Consider the following 20,921-nt stretch of genomic DNA (forward strand, 5'->3'; position numbering starts at 1 on the left):
GCTGCATTCCTTCTCATCCAAATGTGGAGCGAATTCTTGCTCACTAAAGTGTCTGAAATGTGGCCTGTTCTTGTGAGCCTATTATTATGCTGGTGTATAGATCAAGCCGAATGTTTGTTCTTATGGATGAGACTTCCAAATGCTGGATGACAAACTACAGCGCGGCTGGCTTCGACACAGACATTAAGCATCCCTTGCTTATCGCACAGACCACCTAGACAGTGGTCAGCAGAGGTTCGCACAGTGAAAAGAGATCCTCCAAGATGTGACCCTGGGTCCCTGTTGTTATGAGGATGCTAGAAATATCTTTTTGGGGGCAGTTTATGAAGATAGCCCTTTAAGACCTTTATATTCTGGATTCCTAAAGTCAGAGTATAAATAATAAAACCCTGGTCATTGAACAATTCCAAACAACTTCATTTTGTGTGTGCAAGAAACTGTGCAGGAGTTAGGCCCTGATCCTAGTGAAAAAACAAGGGGAGTTAGTTTTTCCTTGTGGGAAAGATACGGAAATAATTTCCTACAATGTGGGGATTATGTGATAAGTTCGCAAGGCCATTCCAACTTTGAAATTGACCTATTTTAGCCAGGCATTACGCCTCAATCACTATGCCTGTTCTTCCCCCACATCTCAAATGGGAATGATAATATTTGATGCCTATTTTAAGTTTGGAAGATCAATGAGAGCATGATGGAACAGCCCTTTGCGTGACTCAGATGCAAGGCGCTCCACTGGAAAAATGAAATTGAGCTTGCTCTGTGGAGATAGCAGCGTGGAGGGATGATTGGCTCTCCTTTGCAGCCCTTTGTAATTGTATTAAAACATAATTGAGACACATGAGAAACGCAGTTCAGTCTGGTTGAAGGGAGTCAGGGAAGTGTCTCTGGCCCGTGTGGGGGAGGGGAGGCTGCATGTATGTCATCAGTCTGCACTTAGCTTTTCTTTTGAATCCTTCCAGGTCATAAATGGAGAGCAAAGTGAGGATAATAATTCCCAGGCCTCCTGAAATGGTATTTTAGAAATGGAGGATTAATAACATGGTTTAAAAAAAAAAACCACCACGTTGTTTTATGGAAGGTCCAGTTTTCTTCTCAATGTTTTGTTCTTGAGAAGACTATTTGAGATGACCTATAGTGCTAAAAAAGGGCCAAACTGTCCTTACTCATAAGGTAGGTGAATGCTCAAGTTTATTGGGCAGCGTTGAATTATAAGGCCATTTGGAAGGTCAGTTATAGGGAATAAGTAGGAAAGGCAAAAATGAAGCCGCGATGAGCAGTAATCCTGAAGAGAATTAAAACAGGAAGCGCCACATTATTTACTTGGATAGAGTGGGAACGTGCCAAAAAGAGAGGCAGCTGGCTTTCTGCTGTTTGGAATGTTTGTAGACTACAAAAGAAACTGTCCACCCGATTGAAGCTCACACTTAATTGCTGCTGTGAGGCCAGACGAAGAAATGTACAATGAAGTGGGAAGAGACAGAGGTAACTATGTGATTCTGGACATAGAAGACATGGACCCTTATCACAAGTCATATAGAGTACGGGTTCTGCCTGCCCCAGCTGTGTCATCATGGCCTACCACTTGCTAGCTAAGGTGGCTTGGCATTGGCGCGGACTCCGGAGACTGACCAGACCTGAGTTCCATCTTTCTTCTTTTCCCCTCTGTGAGAGACTGAACCACAGGGTCTTTACATATCTTAGGTAAAACCTCAATCACTTACCTAACCTTCCTAGCCTTTTAGAACTTCATTTTAAGGCAAGAGCATGCTGAGCTGCCCAGACTTGAGTTTCGGAATCACTTCCTCAGCCGCCTCCCAGGGAGCTGGAATTGCAAGTGTGGACCACCACCCAAGACTCCACCATCTCTGTTAAGTACGTCCATCACCCTAAAACAGCCAGCTCCGAACAAACCCCGCTTCATCTACTTCATCATGGCGGTTTCCACATCCATAAATAAAATGGAAATAAAATACTTACCTTGCAAGATTTTTATGGCAATTAAATAGTAACTCATAGGAAATAAGTAAAAAGTTGGCATGGTAATGGTTGGTCTTGTTATTATGTAAGAAAGTAAAATTGAGGGCTTTGGCATGCGAGCATTCTCAGGAGTCACTTCACTTTTATATTTTCAGAAATAGCAGCCGTGTTTCTGTTTTCTGCATTTATTACCATTTGTACCCATTTATTTTATTTGGATTTCCTAGGAGCAATGTTATTTTGATTATCATGGTTCTGTATTTAATATCTTCACTGAGCCATGCTGTAAAGTTTTCCTGGGGGCTAATATCCATTATAGACTTCTCACTGCCAAAGAAGTTGGTATTTTTAATGAGAATAGCATGCTGACCCAATGCTTCTGGTGCCTTCTAAGTGAGAAAAACTTCCTGTTAGTTCAGTTTTGTACAATGTGTATTATTTTAAATTCACAGATCGATTGTTTCCCAGCTTGTGATCAGGATCCTAAGGTTGTCTTCAGATAATGCCCTGACAATGCTTTTGTATCCCTCCAAGCATTGTAATAAAGATCAGACTCATTCAAGATGTGAGCAAAGTGAATCTTCATTTCTGCTTGAGTTTCTATTTTAATTTTTAAAAGGCAACCGATAGCATTTTAATTCTGGTTCTACTTTCTTACAACACATAGATTTCATGTTACTCTTTGCCAAAATGTTGCCCAGTGGTAAAGTACTGTGCATGCTGCTTTGACCCCAACCCCCCCAGCAGCACCCAGACAAATAAACACAGAGAAAAGAGATAGGAGACACACTAGATTAGGCTCTGAGCACCCAGCACAGTTATGAAGGAGATTTGACAGAGTCCATGTAACGTAAATATGTTAGGCATCCACGAGGTGGCTTTACTCCTCCTATGTGAGTGTCTCTTGGTGTCTGTCATGTGTTTTTCCATGCTGTGCTTAGCAACTTTGACACAGATCACTATGCAACATTAGTGAACGCTACTGTTAATGCATTGGCTCAGAGGTGCTCTTTGTCATGCTTAGCACATTCTTAGGCAAATTCAAATTTTCTATTGTTTTTTTCTTTCTTTTTTTTTACCCCGAAACGAATTTGTTCTGTGATTTGTTACAGATTCCTGCATTGTATATTATATACCAAATTCACATTTTATAGGATATGGTAGATGCTCCCATTAGGAGGCTTTCAAAACACTCCCTCAGTGTTGAGCATTGCTTAGGTCTTGAATGGTACCTTAAATTTAGGGAGAGTGACTTGCTGTGCTTTTAGCATTAGCATCAGAAAGGGTACCTGGTGTGACGGGCAGCCAATAAGCGTCTTAAAAGATTAACAAAACTGTATGTGCACTTTGCTTCATTGAGTGCAACCTGTGAGTTTATTCTACATTCATTCCCAACCAGATTCTTGTGAGGCCCTGACCAACTTTCCATGACCCTGGAGCTCCTTGCCTTTCGTTTTCCTCCTAAATGAGAAATTTTATAATGTCTTAAATATTTGTTTATATTATGATCTGGATCTGAAATGTCCCCCATAGTTTACAATTGGACTATTTGTATCAGAAATGGTAGTTATTTTGGGATAAGGGTGTCAGGAAATGTAGGAGGTATGGCTAAGTTTGAGAAAGTGGTTGGCTGGGTTTGGCTTTAGGGTTCTGTTTGTTTGGTTGGTTTGGTTTGGTTTATCCCTAGCTGCCTCTTGAGTCTCTCTACTTCCTATCTCCTATGCTGTGAACAGACACCATTCATCCTATGTTCCTGCTACCATGATGCTGAGTGTAAGCATATGGGGGCAAACCACTACAGAATGAACCTTCAGGAACTGTGGCGTTCTTGCTCCTCCTTTAGGTTGTTGTGCTAGGTATTTTGGTCAGATCAATGCAAAAATATCTAATACAGTCTGGTAATGAGGCATCAGGTGTATTGTGCATGATAACAGTTGCCCTTTGTGAACTAGGAGGGGACCTATTAAAACAGACGGCCCTGAGGTCTGAGCACAATAAAGGTTTACTTCTTCCCCCAAAGGCAAATGAGTTGGTAGCAGTGAGGGAGGCTAAAGGGCTCTGCTGCATGTGGTCATTCAGGCCTTTTCAGTCTAGTGCCTCTGTTGTCCACGGGATGAACTGCATCCAGCATGCATTCAAGAAAAGACAAAGGGCTGAAAGCTATGAGGAGTACAGCGATTGATCTGGCTAGCTGAATACTTCATGCCCATGCATATTTCACTGATTAGAATTTAGTTATGTGGATTCACTCCCTGTAGCAAACTAGAGATGTATAGTAGGTGTGTGTGTGTGTGTGTGTGTGTGTACAAACAAGGCACACATGATGCATCAACACCCTTGTGTGGAAAGTAGGGTAGATATTTCTTGCCCAGGGAGAAATTGCACTAAGAGCATGCGTGTGCATTCTTAGAGGCTCTAAGATACCATCCAGGCTTTTCTCAGAGCTCAGTTTGACTTCTGGGGAGAAGCAAGTCCTCTGTAGCAGGAACAGCAGTTAGGGTGGAGAATTCTTATTTCCTGTTGGTTTCAGTGGTAGTACTACTGTTAACCCTGGATCAGTCACAGATGAGACTAATGTCCAGTGGGTGGAGTCACAAACAAAACCGGTGTGCAGAATATAGCTAACAGATTTTGATAACAAAATGTCCAAATCTGAAATACAGACACTCTTTTTCCCTGCCAAAATACTTTAAAAGTCAAACTGTACTTAAACGAAAGACACAGAAGTAGAGATATTAAGGCTTATGATATATACTGACCTGAGAAACACCAATGGTCACAAGGAAATGACTACACAAACACCTCCTTCACCTAGAGGAGATTAATAATATCTTCTATTATAACCTAATGCTTATGTTAGCCCTTTTGAGAACGAGTCAGATATGTAACGGGGTACAGGTAACTTAAAAAACATATGACATAAAAATATGAAATATTTCTTAATTCTTTGAGAATTTCATATACATATGCTGATTTTGATCATATTTATCCTCTATGCCTTCCTATAACTCCCCTTAGATTCAGTCCTCCCTTCCTAATTTTTTATCCTTTTGTGTTGTTTCCTTTTTATAACTCACCGAGTCCATTTTAGGTTGCCTATAAACTCCATCCACGATGGGGTCATCCTAAGAGGAGCCATATTCATAAAGAAAATCTAATCTAGAGAAGCCAAGAACTATAGATGGTTCCTCAGCTAGAGGTGGGTATTGTGGGTGTCAGAGTCCTCTTATGTCCGGATAATTTTTTGTTGTTCTTGCAATCCCTCCCAAATTCTGGCTTTTATGATTTTTACCATTTCTTTTGTAAATGTCCCTGAGCCCAGGGAGAAAGTGTGATAAGAACTGTTCTACTCATCCTATTGAGACTCTAGGTGAGAAAAATATAGGGGATAGGGAAGTAGGTGGATCCAGAGGGTCCTAGAAACCTACAAGAGGAACATTATGATGGGTGGATCTGAGCCCAGGGGTTCTGCTTGATCAAAGGCACCAACCAAGGACAAAACATGCAACCATCATCAAACCCCTACCCAGATCTAACCAAGGGACAGAACATTCTCCACAGTTAAGTAGAGACTGGGGACTGACTTTCACAGGATCTCTGGTGCCCCATATTTGGCCATGTCCCTTTGTTGGGGAGGCCCAATGGCACTCGGAGGAAGGATAGCGGACTACCAAGAAGAGACTTGATACCCTAGCACCATATTAAGGGGGAGGAGGTCCCCCTTGGTCACAGTCATAGGGAAGGGGGATTGGGGTGAAAGTGGGAGGGAGGGAGGAATGGGAGGATGTATGGGATGGGATAGAAAATGAGATGTAATATGAATTATTTTATCTTTCAATAAAAATCTGTTAAAAAAAAAAAAAAGAACTGTTCTACTTGTGGCTGTTCTACTTGGACACTTAGTCTCTCTGTACCTTTACCTATGAGCTTCTACATTAACTGTTATCCACTACATAAACTTGATTTTGATGTGGTCTGAGATCTACACTATTCTATGGGTAGAGAAATACCAATTTAGATGATAGTTTGATACCATGATCATTCAGCAAAATAATAGTAATAGGTTCATCCAGGGCCTATGAGCTTCCCAACCCTGGACTCTTAGCCAGATTTACAGGGCCAGGCATGTATGTCCTCATATAGAATGGGCTTTAAATCCAATCAGAAAACAGTAGGTTTCCCCCATAACATTTGTACCACTATTGCACTCACGAGACATATTCGTCAAGCTGGTCATTATTGTAGCTCACAGATCCACAATTTTGTAAGAAAGCTGTTGACTTTTCTCCCCCAGCACTCTGCACATCACCTTCCAGTATTGTGAAAACTGGTTGGCAGGGAGGGAGCTTCCTGGTTAGTGCTGCCTTGATTTTTCCATGTCGTATAACCAGAGTGTGTGGTGTTTTCAGCAATTGGGTCTTAACTTCAAGTTCTGGTGGGCAGCCAAGAGCATTGGCAGCAGCCTCTATTATTTTGGAGGTCTTCAGAATACCCTTAACCAATAATTTGGGGGGGGTGATATCTTCCACCCAGCCCTAGGATTTCTAGTTGGTAACTTTTCAGAGAATTTTGAAGATGAAGGTGTATAGCAATTACTTTGGAGTCACATTCTTTATGAAAATGAATAGCTCCTGTGCATCATCAAGTGACTCAAAAATCAATATTTTGTAGGCTTATAGGTAACAATTTACAAGTTTACCCTTCAAAAATACTTATTTTTTTGTTTGTCTTTTATACGAGAGGGTCCGTATAGATGTTGATGTGTGAGTCATTGAATGACTCCATATATTTCATAGAAAATCTAGTTACTGCCTGTAGCATGGCAGACATGGTGAGAGAAGGTTTCTTCCACTGGGTTGTACTTATTCTTTTTTTTGTCCTGAAAATTGCATGTATTTTATGTAGTGTTAATGCAGCAAGTATCTAATGCTCCTAATTTATGCAGTTGGATATTTCATAAATGGAGTTTCTGCATGCAGGCATTTATACACATTAATATTTATGCAAGTATTCAAATAAATGCAAAGGCATCTGTCTGCATATGTGATGAAAATATGCATATGCATGAACATTTGTGCCAGGGGATAAGTCCCCAAAGTTAGTGATTGCTGAGGTTACACTTTTCAACTTTTGTTCCTTTCAAAAAAAATTTCCTTGGCTAGAAAAGGCATGTAGAAAAACAGCTAACCATTAATATTGACAAATGAAATGATTTTATTTAACTGTGTCTAACAAGTGTAAAAGACAAGTCTACTGAAGATTCTCTTTATCAATGACAGGATTTTTAGTAACATTACTATAAGTAAGTTTTCACTAAAACATTCATTCTAAGAAACTGGCATATAAATAACAAACTATTAGCTATGAAAGTTTTGTATGAATAATTCTATGTCCTGTACTACAAGAATTTTACCCAGGATGAACAACCCCGCCTCCTAGGTCTATGTCTTGGGCCCTCTTTCTAAGACACCTATCCCCTTCCTAGAACTGTCACAGAGGACAAGGGTTGACAGCCCATTGATCTGTAGCACTCTGGTCTATATCATTGGCAGTCTAAAGGGGGTTCTCTTTGATCTCTTCCACTTGTAATTCTGCCTAGTCTATTTATTAGGTTCAATAAAAAAGCATTTCTTTTCATTTATAAATTTGTTTATTTATATACTGATGCATCCCCAGCCTCCTATGTTAGTAGTAGTTCGCGGCAGACTAGAATAAACAAAATCGATTCTGAAATAGCACTTTTGCAGTTCAAAGATGTGTTGAAAAATCCCACGCCCTGCTCCCTCCTGCATCTGAGGCATTTAAAATCCACCAGCTGTTGGGAAGGGATTGAGAATTGTGGTGTGTTTGTCATATTTAAGTAGCATCTTTCCATGGGAATGTGGTGCATTCGTTTTGAACTGAGATGCTGGATGGCACATCTTTTCTTCTTCTTCTTCTTCTTCGAGAAGACGGGTTGAGAGAGTTATAGATTATTTAGATGTGAATTTGAAAGCAATTGTTTGCTCAGAATTGTGCTTGTTTTTTCAAGGTCCTAGTAGAACTTCTTTCCCATCATTCACCTGTGGGTGCAGATTTTAATTTCTGTGTTTCTGGATGTGACTGTCTTTGCAACAGGCATGGATGACTTCCAATACTGCAGACATTGTTTGTTTGTTTGTGTTTTTTTTTTTTTGTGTGTGTGTGTGTGTGTGCATGCTCGTATGCACACATGATATATTAGATTTGCATATTTTCATTCTAGAGTTGCAGTTTCTAATTAGGGTCCTGGATTGACCACATGTGCTTGTGAGTGCCACTCAAGGCACACAGTCATTTGTGAGGACAGTTGTATGTCTTTTGTTGGTTTCCTTGATTTACTTGATTCTATTGATTGATTGATTGCAAGAGAGTCTCTTTTCTGAGGCAAGATCTCACCACAATATTCCAGACTCTTCCTTGAATTTACAATCCCCTGCCTTAGGTTTTCCTTTATTAGGATTATAGGTGTGCATCACCATGCCCATCTCGATTCATTTCTAAGCGGAAGACATTCACTTGGCTCAAAGCAGGAGTAGCAAGTGTAAAAGCTCTGGGTCAAGAAGTCCTTGGGTATGTTGAAGGCATGGATGGAAGTCAAAATGAGAGAGAGAGGGCAGTGGTATAGAACATGAGAGGACACAAGACAAAGCTAAGGTAAAGAGTTGTGATTTTTCTGACAACAATAAAAGCCACGGGAAGTTTTCAAGTAGAAATGGGGAATAATTTGAGTTTCATTGTAAAAATTATTGCTTGGGCTAATACTTAGGGGAAAATGGATTGTGTAGAGTGAAAGAGACAAGGGTGACATGGTGGCTTACATCAAGCAACACAATAGAATAACAATAGAGATGGAGAAAAGAGTCAGGGTTGACTTTGAGAATAAAGTCAACAAAACCATGCAGAAAGAAGACATGTGGGTAATGACAAAGTAGGGGAGTTACTCCTAGAGTTTTGTTTTGAGTGAATGGGTAATTGGTTGGTCCATTTCCCATTACCCCAGCAGGCAGGGAAAAAAAGAAGTGAGGAGAACATTGCATTTGGATGCATATGGACATCCAAGTAGAGACAGCCACTAAGCTCTTTTATCTAGTAGTCTGAAAGTCATGGGGCAAGGCAAAAGTGGAGGTATAGAATTGCACATCATCAATATCTAGATATTTAAACCCCTGGAAGGAGATGAACTCACCTAGTGACAGTGTAAGCAGAGAGGTGATCCAGAGCCAGGGTGCAAAGAGCTCTTCCAGCCTGAGGAGGTCTGGGAAGAGACCACATAGAGCTGAGTCTTGTGAGATAACCAAGAGTTAAGATTGCTAAGAGAGAAGCTGCTGGGGTGCTGGGTGGGAAGCAATGAATAGGGGCAACCTGTTAGAGAGATTTTGCTGCAAAGGGCATCACTTGTCTATAAGACTGGCCTAGAGTAATTCTCAGAGAATGTCTCTCTCTCCTTTGGTATGTACAGTATGTATATTCTCTCTCTCTCTCTCTCTCTCTCTCTCTCTCTCTCTCTCTCTCTCTCTCTCTGTGTCTGTCTGTCTGTCTGTCTGTCTATGAGTATCAGTGCATGCAAAAATAGACTAGAGGAGACCATTGGGTGTTCTGTTTAATCACCTTATGCTTTATTTCCTTGAGAAAGGGTCTCTTAAAGAACCTGGCACATATCTAACAAGCTCCAGCAATCCTGCTGTCCCTGTTTCCCATGGCGTCGGGCTTACAGATGCACTTGGCTTTTTACATGGGTGCTGGAGATTTGAACTCAGGTCTTCATGCTTGTATAGCAAGTGCCAGTTCCTCTCAGAGTTTCTCCTTTCTTTAAAACAATTTTTTTTTTCTTTTGGTACTACGATAGAGCTCAAGAGTTGGACCTTCTAGGTAAGCTGTGTGCCGTGGAGGTACATCTTCAGCCCCTTCACTTTTCTGTGTTTCGATACTGAGCACTGAGCTGTTCAGATTTGTTGTTGCCAGCCATGGTGTGTTGCTTGAAACGTGCCTACTGAAACTAAAGAATTGACTATTTACTTTTACTGAATTTAAACTGAAGGCTGATACTCAAGTCAGATACTAGGCAACTATTGTTATGGATCACTTAAGTATACATTTTGTATCCTCCCCAAGTATTGCTAATAACATTTTATTTCTGTGATGGGATGTATTGCACAGTGATTTTCCAGAGTTATCTTTAAAACATGAAAGCCACTTGGTTAATAATTTAATATTGATCACACACTGAAGGATATCAATTTGGACAGATTGAATTTAAACTTATTGCTAAGTTTACTGGACTTAAATTTTTTGCTCTTTAAGAGTAGCCTCTAGCAAAGTTAAATTTAACATGCAGATCACATTATCCTTCTTTTCTCTATCTTTTTATTTCCCCTTTCTTCTTTCTTTGTTTTTTAATATAGTATCTTTGTAGCCCAGGCTGGCCTCAAGCTTGCTATGTAGCCAGGGATGACTTTGAGCTTTTGATCTTTTTGTCTTTACTTCTCAAGTGTTGTAATTATACATGTGAGTCATTTTGCTCAGCTTATTTCATGCTACGGGCTGAACATAGGCCCTTATGCATGCTAGGCAGGCACTTCATTAACTACATTACATTCCTAGCCTTCATGTCCTATTTTTATTGACAAGATGAAAAGCTTGCATTTTACACACACACACACACACACACACACACACACACACACACACACACACACACACACATCTCAGAATGACCATACCTCCCAAGGAGGAGCTGGGAGAGTCTGGGAAACATAGCCTCTGAGAGTTTGTATTATTTATACAAGGTCCCAAGGTGTAGGACTGGGACTTGGGTTCCAGCTCCGTGGCTGGCTAGGCTGAGCTATGGCTCCGGGACCACACTGGAGCCATCTGTGCCTTCTTTCACTAGAGACACTGTATGTTTACATGAGCAGAGGGCATTTACATGGATGTGCTTGAGCTCTGAAGTCAGACAGTTGAGATCATGACTGTTGGGATATTTGATGAGCTGGTTGTGAGCCTAGCTTTTCATAGCTGAACCGTCTGTCTGGCCCTTGTGGTACAGCTTTGGTATGCTGCTACTGATTTTGGGTTTGTTGAATGGTGGATGCATCAGTTTCAGTTAGGCTAAAAGGCTCCCCTCTTCCATGGAACCAAAGGACTATCTGTTCCCCCATGTTTCTTGTTTATCAGCAATTGGTGATCACTACTGTCTCTGTGTCATGATCTACTAACATTGTCGGCTGCTGTGAGCTTTCTCCTCGTTTGACTATATTCTCCCTTACTCTCAGCATGGTCAAGCTTTCAGTAGAATCCTTATGAGAACAAATCTATTTGCTCTTATAGAAATAACTGAAAGTTTAATATAAAGTTTGAAAGGATAAAGTTTGAAATCAACTTCCATGTCCTATGAGTACCTGAAGGACAGTGTATTTGAAACTTGAATCCATTTTCCATTCCCCTTACTCGTCTTCATTGCTTATTACATTGAGTGTCTACACTAGACAACCAGGTGCCAAAGGAGAAAACACGGTCCTGACCGCTACTCCTCCACCCCAGCTGTGGTTCGTCAGCAGTCATGTTGAAGCAATTTTCTGAATCTCTAACGTGTTTCTGCCACTGCTAGAGCCCCCTTTCGCCTTATATCATTTCCAGTTTCCCTCTTTGCTCCCATTTGGTGGTGATGCTTTTCACCCATGTTTTTCACTCACTGTGGGCTTGCTCACTAGAGGAGGCTGTGTGTCCTTTGCCTGTGTGTCCCGATGGTCACTGGGAGCTTGCACTGGGTGGACAGAAAAATCATAGATGGTGTATCTGTTTTAGTCACAAACTGAAGGTGATCTGCACTTATTCTTCATTTGAATTCTTCCATCCTGGAGACAGTTCACAGAGCGCTCAGCATTGCTTTTCAACTGAATGGTGCCCAGTTGGCAGCAATGCTTCAGTCTCTTGAAAATGCAAGACCTCGTGCTATCCCCATGTACCTGCTCAGCTCTCCTGGTTCTACCCACAATTCTCTTCCAGGTTACCTTAGCCAAAGAAACACAGATTGCTTTCTTTGAGCTAAGTCCTATAGTAATATGCCTCTTAGGAATAGGATGTGACAGAAATCCGTAGGATATAATATGCGATACCGTATTGCCTTGGGACCAACTGACGATCATTTTCATGCAGGGCTATAGGCAGAGCATCTGGCACACTCTTTATGTGCTGGAACTTACTGTAGACAATCAAAACCAAGGGGGGCATACAGGGGGAGGGACTGTGAAAGACGAAGAATTGTATCTAATCAAATCAGAACTTTGTTTAAGCCCTTTTAGGAAAATTAATCAAGTTTCCTAGAGGATTGCAAATGCTCTTCCTCACTTGGAAAGTCTTGCCTAGAGCTCTGTGTTTCCATAAGATTTTAGTGTTTTCTTCAGCTCTGCCTGCAAGCTGGCTATAATTTCAGAATAAGCCTGAGTCAGTCCTGCCCCTGGTAGAAGAGGAATAGTCACTTGTGCCTGTAATGTAGCAAATGATGTCAGTGGCCACTCAGGCAGTTTTTTTTTATGCATCTGATGAGGAAATACTGATATTTAGTATGGTAGTTGGGATTTCATAGGAGGAATAATGGAGCATTTAGTTAAACAAAAATGCTCTTTTCTGATCTCTCTCAATTTTTCTACTAACGGTCTCAGAATGGTGAGGCTGTGTTTTATAAAACACCTGTTTATGAATAACCCACATGGATAGACAGCAGGCTTACTCTTCCCAGACTCCCAACAGAATAAGAGGATTGTAAATAACCTGAGAGCTTTTAAAAGACTAATTGGGCCTTTAGCTACAGGAGAAGAAAAAATGCTAAAAATATCATCAGTTCAAAGAAGCTTTCTGGGTGTGGATTTTCATGCATGAGCCATAAGACCAAGATGGCTGATTGCAGACTCAGAACGCTGTGGTCTCAACAGCCTCTACAATACTCTGTAAATCACTTCTGTGATTGCTGTCTCTGGAATTCTTTTTTTTTAAATATTTATTTATTATTATGCATACAGTGCTGAAGAGAGCATCAGATCACATTATAGATGGTTGTGAGTCACCATGTGGTTGCTGGGAATTGAACTCATGACCTCTAGAAGAGCAACCAGTGCTCTTAACCGCTGAGCCATCTCTCCAGCCCCTGTCTCTGGAATTCTAGTAATAGGTTCAACATAGTTCGTAAAACCCTCTTTCCAACCCATTGCTAGTATATACAAGGTACTTAGCATGAAGCAGATTGCTTTCTGCGAATGGAGGAAAGCCAGATCAGGCCCTCTGGAAGAAGGCCACCTTGCTAGATTATAGATGTGCAGGGATGGACAGAAGAGAGCTGGTCCAGGGAAAGGCTCTCAGTGGACAGGGCTCCAGCTACTGCGAGAGAGGAAAATAAACATTTGCTTTGTATTGTGCTCCTAGGAGCCATGTGGATATTGATACAAACGGTCTGTACATGCATAAGCCACAAAAAGAAATAAAGGCAGTTGATCAGTAAAACGAAAGCAGACAGCAGCCTGCATAGTATGTTTCCATTTCTGCCTGGGATTTGAAAGCTTACATATGCATGTATGTGTTTGAGTAGCTGCAGAAAGCATGTGATACATAGTGATACTGTCTGCCTCTGCAAAAGGACCCTAGGGACCAGGCCTGGGATAGTATTTTAAAGTTTTATGTACGTTACTTAAATTTTCTTTTTTTAACAAAGAAGTAGATAGAAGGTTTCTAGGCCCTAGAATTGGTGGCACAGGTGGGGAAGGAAGCTAGGAAAAGAAGTGAGGAGTCAGTGACACTTTTTTTTTTTTTAAGTCATAAAGTTTAGGACTCTCACACCTCCAGTTTCATTACTTCAGCTGGATCGCAGTTCCCTTAGCTCTTCTTGGCTGACCTAGAACTGAACTAACTCTTACAATATCTTCTATAAGAGAAATGCTGCAGTGTTCCAGAAAGGATACAAACCAAGTTGCCCCCACCCATTCTCTTTCAGTTGCACATGTCCCGCTGTATCACATTCCTTTAAAAACAACTTACTTAATAAAGATTTCAGGTTTATCCCAGGAGGCTCTGTGCATTCTCAGTCTGAGCTGTTTAATCAGAAATGTCTTAAAAAAAAAAAAAAAAAAAAAAAAAAAAACCTGTCCTGTGGAGACGGTTGAGTTGGTAAAGGGCTTGGTGTAGGGGCTGGAGTTCAGGTCCCCAGAGCCTTGTACAAAGCTGGACATGGTGGTGCACAAGTATAACCTCCCTGCTAGAAAAATGGACACAAGAGGACCCTGGGGTTTCCCAGCCAGCTTGTCTACGTGGATTAGTGTGCTGCAGTTCAGTGAGGAGAGCCTGTCTTGAAGGATAAGGGGGAGAGTGCTTGTGACGACTGAGCTCGACCTCTGGTTTCTGCATGCCCTGCTGCCCTTACACACGCAGACAGATGTGAACACCTCTCCTCCCTGCAAGAAGTGTCTAAGAATTATAAGTGGTTATGTGCTTGGTACTAGTTGTTGTTGTAGGTGTGGGAACTCTGATGTACGCTTTCAACAAGGTACCCTTAGTTTCATACTTTTTTTGTACAACCGGTTTATATGTCTTTATAAGAGGCGTCATTGTTTTTTCTTTATTTAATGTGCCAAATAAAGGGCTATTGGCTTTTAGTAAATATTTTATGAGTTAGTAGTCAAGGTGAGGACAGACGGAAAATGGTTATCTTTCTTTTAAAAATTTAACATGTAAAACTTTCATGGTCCCACAAAGTATTTGAGAAAGGATCCAAATCTAAGGTTTCTCAACATTGAAGTCAGTGGCATCTTTGGCCCGATAATTCTTTATTGAGGGCCACTGTTCTGTGTGCTATGGGATGGCTTACAGGGCCTCTCCTCCACCCAATGGCATGAGGATTCCTGACTGGTGTCATCAAGAATATCTGTAGGTTTTGCTAAATGCCTCCTGGGAGCAAAATCACATGGGTTAAAAAAAAGTGATTTAAACTAATAAGAACAGATACTATACTTGGTCTTAGTCAAAAGGCCAAGAAGCAATTTGGAGTCTCAGTGAGGTGCCAGAGTTGGCAGTGTAGCAGATGCCAGAGGCCTCAAACCAGACCAATGAGTCATCGCAATGAACATCTGCAAGGAAAGATGTGTGGACAAAAGTGTGTACTGTGGGACACACTACAGCTTCCAAGATGAGACGTTTTCTACGCTTTTGTTTGTTTAATTTAAAAAATTTTGTTTGTTATTTTCTCTTGGGGTCTTACAAGGGTAAGGAGGGGCTATGAAGGGTCAGAGAGATGAGTGGGATTGGGTGGGTAATGTGAAACAATGAATCAATAAGAAGTAAAAAAAAAATAATTAATTTAAGATTTGCAGGTAGTGCGTGTCCAAGGATTGATCCATGTGGAGGAATAACTCTTCAAATGCTAAAGACTGAGTTGAGGGAACCAAGTAAATCCTCCTGTAAGCTTATATATTGTCTTCATATGGCCGCAAACATATCCCAGTACACTAGAGAGGAGCTAGGCTGCAGTTCATGTGGCAATTGTCTCCTTGTTTTATTTCTGCTTGGTTCCTGGATAGGGTAAGGTCTTGGGTGTAGCATGAAGTCAGAGTCCACCCACGCAGCTCAAGGTTGGGTTCATATCAGCTGTCAACAGGTGTGAGAATTGAGCACCAATTTGATGGCTTCACTCTCAGCTGTGTTCTGGCCACTTCAAACAGCCAGGCTACACACACACACACACACACACACACACACACACACACACACACACACACACACACACACACACTATGAATCATGGAAGCTGCCCTCCCCTCTTCACGTATTCATAAGTTCAGCATATTGGCAAGTCAGCTGCTGAGTGCGTCTGTAGAATCTCCTTCCTCAGAGGTCTTTAAAAATACAACAAACCATCTACCTGTCCACAATGGTTATGATGCAGTCCCAGTGATTAGAAGGAATGGACCCAATTTTTCTGTCAAGGTTCATTTCTGTCCTCAGTGCTCTTAAGTGGATGGCTTTGCTTTTTGGTGCAGAGGGGATCATGGAGTGAAGTGCCACTGTACAGATTGATGATATATTGCTGCACACATCCTTCTTAATTAGAAATGGCCCTCTCCTGCTTTTAATGCTCCGGAAGCACTCACTGTGTCTGGAACCTCACATTGTCTGTGGTAGGCAGAGCTGTCCTGGTGTTAGGGCCCGGGAAGATGTCCCCCCCACTCCCTCCATCCTGTGTCTTGATTTATATATTTATATTTTCTTTCTATGCATGTGTGCACGCACATGCCTGTGGAGATCAGGTGGCTGCTTACAGAAATCATTCTCTCTTTTATTCAGGTGAGTTCTGGGGATCAAGCTTAGGTGCTTGGTGCTAAGCACCTTTACTCCCTGAGGGCACAGGGAGTCTTGGGATGCGAGGCCACTGAGTGCTTGACTCAGGTCCCGCCTTCCTCTAGTGGAGGAGAGAAGCCTGTAGAAGATGGTGGCCTTCTGATACATGCTTTTTTTTTTTTTTTTTTTTTTTTTTTTTCTCCTGACCCTGAGGCTTCTTTGTGGGTTTTGGTCTTTTACTGTGTCTAGACATTTGATTTGTAGCCATAAAATTTTAGAGTCATAACAATTTTGGGAACCTTCTAAAGGGAACTATTACCTACTTTATATTCTGGAAAAGTACAGCTTCTAATTAAATTGTAGTCAGATTTATTTCCAGCCCTCCCCCCATGCTCATGTACATTTTTATATAGTCATGTATATTTATATTGTTGTACTTATATGTATTTATATAAATATGAAAAGTAATTCTGCATCTATGTGTGTCTAAGCTGTGTGTGCATATGCTTTTGCATGTACATGTATCTGTGTATATGCTGGTGTGTGCTTGTTTGTGCACATGTGTATAGGTATGTGTGCTTTTTTGTTTACATATATGCACAGGTGTATGTGTTTCCATATTGTCCAGAGTACAGCTGGAAGCCGTGTAGCCTTGACTAAGGGGAAGCGTCAGATCGTTGCACAGTTGTGCGAGTAGTTCAGGGCCGCGTGATCCCACAGCATGAGCTGTGGCTGAAGCCTGTGCAGGACTGGATTCCTGGGGAACGGGTCACTCAGAACAGTCACTTCTCTGAGGATATAGCTGCTTCAGGACAGACACTAAAGCAGGTGGAGGGTGGGAAGGAAATACGCCTGCGCTGGCCTTTTCCTCAGCTCCCGTTCCTGCCTCTGTGGGCCAGACTTCAGAGAAAGTGAGTGAAGCTGCTACAGGAATCAGGGCATCTCCTGGGACATGGTATAGAGTGGTCAAAGAAAATGAGGAGCTGGGCTGGAGGCAAATAGAAAATTAGAGGGTTTATTCCTCTGTGTGTGTGTGTAGTTCTTCTCATTTTTCTAAATCTACCTTGGAAAATTTAGAAAAAAATTCACTTGTAACAGAATTACTCTGGATTTCCTTACCGATTTGATAAATCCAGGTTCCTGTATTACAAAAAGGCACTCACCTTCTCAGTGATCATCTCAGGGTGTTTACAGACGAGGATAAAGAGTAGTGTGCTGGCCGTGGTAGTGTGTCTGTAATCCCAGCACACATGAAGATTGTTTTGTGAGGCTAACTTTGGCTCCATAGTGAGACCCCATCTCAGATAAGGACTGTCTGTTATTTAGATTAGGAACCACTGCTAGAAAGATGCCATTCCTTCTGTCCACACCAGTGAGCAGTGTATTCATGCAATTTTCTAGGGGGAAAAGGCAATATTTTGAAAAAGGCCGACCAGTGCCTCACATGCTGGCTGTAGGACAACGGATGCTGTGAAGCCTCGGTGTAGCCATGCTACTTGCTTTGGGTCATTTTAAATGTTGGTTTATTGTTATTTTATTTGAGTGTGTTATTTATATTGTTTAATCTATAAAGTGTTTACATGATTTCCAGAATCAAAACTCTGACATGAACTACGTTGGAGGAGGCAGTTCTTGACTTTGTTTCTTCTTTCCCAGTTGGCTCCCTTATTGAGATTTTCTTTGTTTTCTTTTTTATTCGCTTTGGGTCATGTACTTTTTTTTTTTTTTTTTGGCGTTTGATGTGTAGGCCTGTGTGTTTCCACAGTATGTGTTCTCCTTGGGCTGTGAGACTGGTGGAGGTTGCAGTCTTCTGTAGATGGCTCTCCCCCTTCCTGCCTGCCAGTGCCGGAGAGCACTCCTGAGGCATGTGGCTGTCTGCCTTGTGCCTTTGACAGCTCCATTATGTGGCTGGGCTGCAGTTTTTCCAACCAGTCCCTTGCTGATGGGCATTTGGGCCATTTCCAGTCCTTTGCTATTACTAGTGTTGCAATGAATAATAATGTACATTTATCATCCCATGTTTTTACCATGATGGTACCCTTGGGGGTTGATTTTTATGAGAGAGACTGATGGGTTAAAAAGTAAATGCATATGCAATGTTGGTAGATATTGCCAAATCTCCCCTCTGCTGGCTTGAGCTGTTTGTGTTCCCAACATTAATATACGACTTAGCCTGCTCCTCTACAGTCTCACCAACAGAATATGTCATTGAAGTTGTGGAATTTCTGCTATTTTAAAAGGTGTAAAATGGGACCTTATGCTTCAGTTTTCATTGCTCTTATGATTGAAAAGGTAAAAATCACATTTTTTTTTTTTGAGAAGACCATTTGCAAAGTTTGCTCCCATGGACTCTCTAGCTTTTTTCCAGCCAAGATGATATTAAGATTGCACCCCCCCCCCTTCAGCTTTGGTTTTGATCCGTGGATACTGTCTCACTCTCAAGCTATAAAGGAATGCCCCCATGTTTCCTTCCACCATTTCATATTTTACATTTAGAGTTGACATGGACATAAAGAAGTCTGTCCCTCTTATTCCTCTTCCTTTAGGATGGTTTTCCAGAATTATATTTTAAGGAATCTGCCTGCTCCTCCTCAGCCTTCAATGCACACATTCTGGCCTGTTTCTAACTGTCCATCCATTCTGTCTGAGAATGCTTCAGTGTCACACGGCACTGGTAACAGAGACACCGTGTGTGACAAAGTTTTTTGTTTTTTTTTAAATAAGAGTAATGACCCAATTCCCATGATTACAGGATTTAATTTAAGTGGACATTTTAAGAGGTGTCGTATGAACAGGCCGTCTTTGAGTCTATTGTGCAAGGCATGAACAAGGGCTCAGGGAGGCTAAGATTACCCAGCTAGTGTGTGCAGTGGGACCAGAGCCTGTCTTCTTACTTGTGTTGCATGATTTTCTAAAGATGCTAAGATTTTCTCAGAAACCACCAGCAACTAGGCTCCCAGCAAAGAACTGGCCCAGGTTATATAATTTCTTTTGCTGTACAATATTTGTTTAGTTTTGACTAGTTAGAATGATATACAATTTAACTTATTTTAAATGATGACAACATCTGACTAAGTCTTGGAACTTTTGAACTGGATCATAATAAGATAGGGGGAAACCCAGAATTCTGTAGTTTAATGCTGGAAATATGCTGATTTTGTTTCTTGTCTCCAGAGCTTTTCCTTTTCTTTGCATTTCTCTTCTCTTCTCTTCCCTGTCTCCTTTCCTTTGTGCTCTGCTTTCAAGATAGGGTCTTGCCGTGTAGCCCAGGCTGGCTTCTGACTCCCAATAGTCCTGCCTCAGCCACTACAGTTCTTGAATTTCTTTATTATGTTAAATTTGCTTCATAATGCTGCTGCCTCTGTTTTAGCGTAGTTAAGTTACTCATCAGATTTCAAGAAGTTAGGAATATATGCTTTTCAGATATTAATAGTTTCTTTGCTTCTCTCCAAAGAAAATTCTTGAAAATGAAATAATATTGAACAACTTGGAGGAAGCCACACTGCAAGAGAAGTAGACATAATTATGTAAAGTGTTGCATGCTACCTTCCTTTCCCACCGAGCTTTTCTCAGGTCACCTCTGTCCTTGATTCCATGTTGCCAACAAGATGCCTGACATACATCGTAGTGAGTGGCAGATGTGTAACCGGTGTGGACCTGTGTGCAGTCCAAAGTAAATAAAACCCTTGCTGCTGAAGTACCTGCAACCTGTAGCCTTGCTCAGCCATGCACGGTACATGTGCTACTGTGTGACCTCAGTAGGCGTATGAGGAAGCATGGAGTCTTTGCTGCTGCCATGGGCTTGCTCCTATAGAGAAATAGTGCAGACACTTTGAAGAAAGAAATCAATTGAATGTGGCAGCTAGTATGACATTCCATTATTACAGAGGATAGTGTTTTGCCAGCATTTAATTTTTTTAAAACTATGGATTTTTCACTTTATTGGTATATTTTCATCACATACAGTACTAGGTATAATGTAGACAGTTTCAAATGTGTCATGTACTTTGATCACATCCAATTTTCCTCTTCCCTCTTTGTCCATCTTCCTCTTCTCTTTTCCTCTCCATAGTTTTCTTTCTTCTCTAGTCTCCCTTTTGTTCTGTTGTTATTCATATATATGTATACATGTGTGTGCATATAGAATATTTATGCTTTTATGACTAGAAAGAATTCTAGAGCCCACAATGAGAGAAGATATGAGATACTCATCTTTCTGCATTTGACTTATTTCACATCATAAGATTGCTAGTTGTAGCGCTTTCTCAGAAAACTAGGAATAGGGCTTCCTCAAGCCCCAGCTATTTCACTCCTTGGAATAGACCCAGAAAATGCTCCACCACACAACAAGGACATATGTTCAACCATGTTCAGAGCAGCCTTATTTATAATAGCCAGAACTTGGAAACAGCCTAAATGTCCCTCAGTTGAAGAATGGATAAAGAAACTGTGGTACATTTACACTATGGAATACTACTCAGCCATTAAAAACAAGGAAATCCCAAAATTTGTGGACAAATGGGTGGGACTAGAAATGATCATACTGAGTGAGTTAACCCAGAAGCAGAAAGACTAACAGGGTATATATTCACTTATAATTGGGC

General features: G+C 41.2%; 1 protein-coding gene and 1 pseudogene across 2 annotated transcripts in view; one reads left to right on the plus strand and one right to left on the minus strand.

Moving 5' to 3' along the window:
- Window positions 1-20,921, plus strand: part of Nebl (nebulette) — a 357,651-nt gene that overhangs the window by 211,648 nt on the left and 125,082 nt on the right. The window lies entirely within an intron of this gene.
- Window positions 14,877-15,024, minus strand: LOC127194108 (uncharacterized; annotated as a pseudogene).

The sequence above is a fragment of the Acomys russatus genome, chromosome 9 (assembly GCF_903995435.1).
Source record: "Acomys russatus chromosome 9, mAcoRus1.1, whole genome shotgun sequence".
NCBI lineage: Eukaryota > Metazoa > Chordata > Mammalia > Rodentia > Muridae > Acomys > Acomys russatus.